Consider the following 2,500-nt stretch of genomic DNA (forward strand, 5'->3'; position numbering starts at 1 on the left):
CTTTTCCTCCTCGTCCCCTCCTACAGCCCCCCTCCACCCCTAACTCCTTCCTTATCCACCCCCTCACTCCACCCCTTACTCCTTCCTCGTCCCCTCCTACAGCCCCTACGCCCTCTCCCCCTCACTCTCCTGTAACACCAACTCCCCCACCCCTTACTCCTTCCTCGTCCCCCCTACAGCCCCCTCCACCCCTACTCCTTCCTTATCCACCCCCACCCCCCTACCTCCTTCCCTCGTCCCCTCCTGCAGCCCCTCCACGCCCCTACTCCTTCCCCGTCCCCCCCACAGCCCCCTACGCCCCCTCCCCCTCCTCTCTCTCTCTCACCAACTCCCCCTACTCCCTTCCTCGTCCCCCCTACAGCCCCCTCCATCCCCTAATCTCTTCCCCTTACCCCACCCTACAGCCCCCCTACGCCGCCCCCACCCCCTACTCCTTCCTCGTCCCCCCCCCTACAGCCCCCTCCACCCCTACTCCTTCCCCCTCCACCCTCCCTTCCCCATACTCCTTCCTCGCCCCACTACAGCCCACCTACCCCTACTCCTTCCTCCTCGTCCTCACTACAGCCTCCCCCATCCCCTTACTCCTTCCCTCATCCCCCCTACAACCTCCCCCCACCCCTACTCCTTCCTCGTCCACCCCTACAGCCCCCTCCACCCCTACTCCTCTTCCTTATCCACCCCCCCAACCCCCTACTCCTTCCTCGTCCTCTCCTACAGCCCCCTACGCCCCTCTCCCCCCCTCCTCTCAACAGCCAACTCCCCACCTTACTCCTCTCTCTCCTCGTCCCCCTTCTACAGCCCCCTCCACCCCTACTCTCTTCGCTTATCCACCCCCACCCCTACTCCTTCCTCGTCCCCTCCTGCAGCCCCCTCCACGCCCCTGCTCCTTCCTCGTCCCCTCCTACAGCCTCCTACGCCCCTCCCCCTCCCTCTCTCAAGCACCAAGCTCCCCCTACTCACCTCACCTCGTCCCCTCTACAGCCCCCTCCATCCCCCTAATCCTTTCTTACCCACCCCTATACCCCCCTACTTCTTCCTCCCTCCCCCTACTCCATCTTCGTCCCTCCTACTCCTTCCTCGTCCCCCCTACAGCCCTCTCCACGCCCCCCTACTCCTTCCTCGTCCCCTCCTACAGCCCCCTCCCCCTCCTCTCTCAACACCAACTCCCCCACTGACGACTGTCGCCATCCTTAACAGACACAGGGCGAGTAGATGCTATCTCTAGGGACTATCTTGTAGATTTCGTCGGGGAAAAAAGTTCTAAATTGCATAGTATGGTTAAATGTCCTGATTCTTACTACACGGATCTCTCTCTCTCTCTCTCTCTCTCTCTCTCTCTCTCTCTCTCTCTATCTATCTATCTATCTATCTATCTATCTATCTATCTATCTATTTTTCTCTCTCTCTCTTTCTTTTTCTCTTTCTCTCTCTCTCTATCTATCTATTTGTATGTCTCTTTCTTTCTCTTTCTCTCTCTCTCTCTCTCTCTCTCTCTCTCTCTCTCTCTCTCTCTCTCTCTCTCTCTCTCTCTTTCTCTATATATATATATATATATACATATATATATATATATATATATATATATATATATATATATATATATATATATACTTTCTCTCTCTCTCTTCTCTCTATATATATATATCTATCTCTGTATCTCTTTCTTTCTCTCTCTCTCTCTCTCTCTCTCTCTCTCTCTCTCTCTCTCTCTCTCTCTCTCTCTCTCTCTCTTTCTTTCTCTCTCTCTCTCTTTCTCTTTCTCTTTCTCTCTCTATATCTATCTATCTATCTATCTATCTTTGGCTATTTATTCACCTGTAATGTTCACTGTTATTACTCTATTACTCACAGAAACTCACCTTTCCTGACGGATACAAACCTCTTTACACTCAAAAAAAAAAAAAAAAAAAAGAGAAAAAAACTCACTATGACCTTTTATAACATCTACACCCAAAAAAGAAAAAAGAATCACTATGACCTTTTATGACACTCGTTTGCAAAATTATATTCTGAGATTATAATCGGTTCCTTTTAATCCCGTGTCACTCTACTACCAGATGATGATGTCAGCGAAACCAGAGCACATGACAATATTTCTAAGCGTCTCGTGCATGACAAAAGGACTGTCAACACTCTCATGATGACGCAATTTTGTTTTTCTTTTTTCTCTCTCTTTTTATTTTACAATTCTCTTTTTTATCTCTTTTTATTCATCTGTTGTATTTTTTTTCTTTCTCTCTTGTCTTTTTCTTTTAATGGATCCGTTTTTTTTATTCTGGTTTTATCTAAAATGGATTTTCACTTATTTGCAAGAGATATCTAAGAAAACAGAAAAAAGATGGATGATAAAAAAAAAAAAAACGGATTTTAAAAACAAAAGGAAATCAATTTAGATCAGGTTAGGGATAAAGTCAATCCAAAGTGAAATGGAGTTTCAAGTAAAAAGCAAAGTTTGGTCAAGGATTAAAAATTTTCGCAAGGCAGTAAATAAACACCGCAG

Source organism: Penaeus vannamei, chromosome 16 (assembly GCF_042767895.1).
Source record: "Penaeus vannamei isolate JL-2024 chromosome 16, ASM4276789v1, whole genome shotgun sequence".
NCBI lineage: Eukaryota > Metazoa > Arthropoda > Malacostraca > Decapoda > Penaeidae > Penaeus > Penaeus vannamei.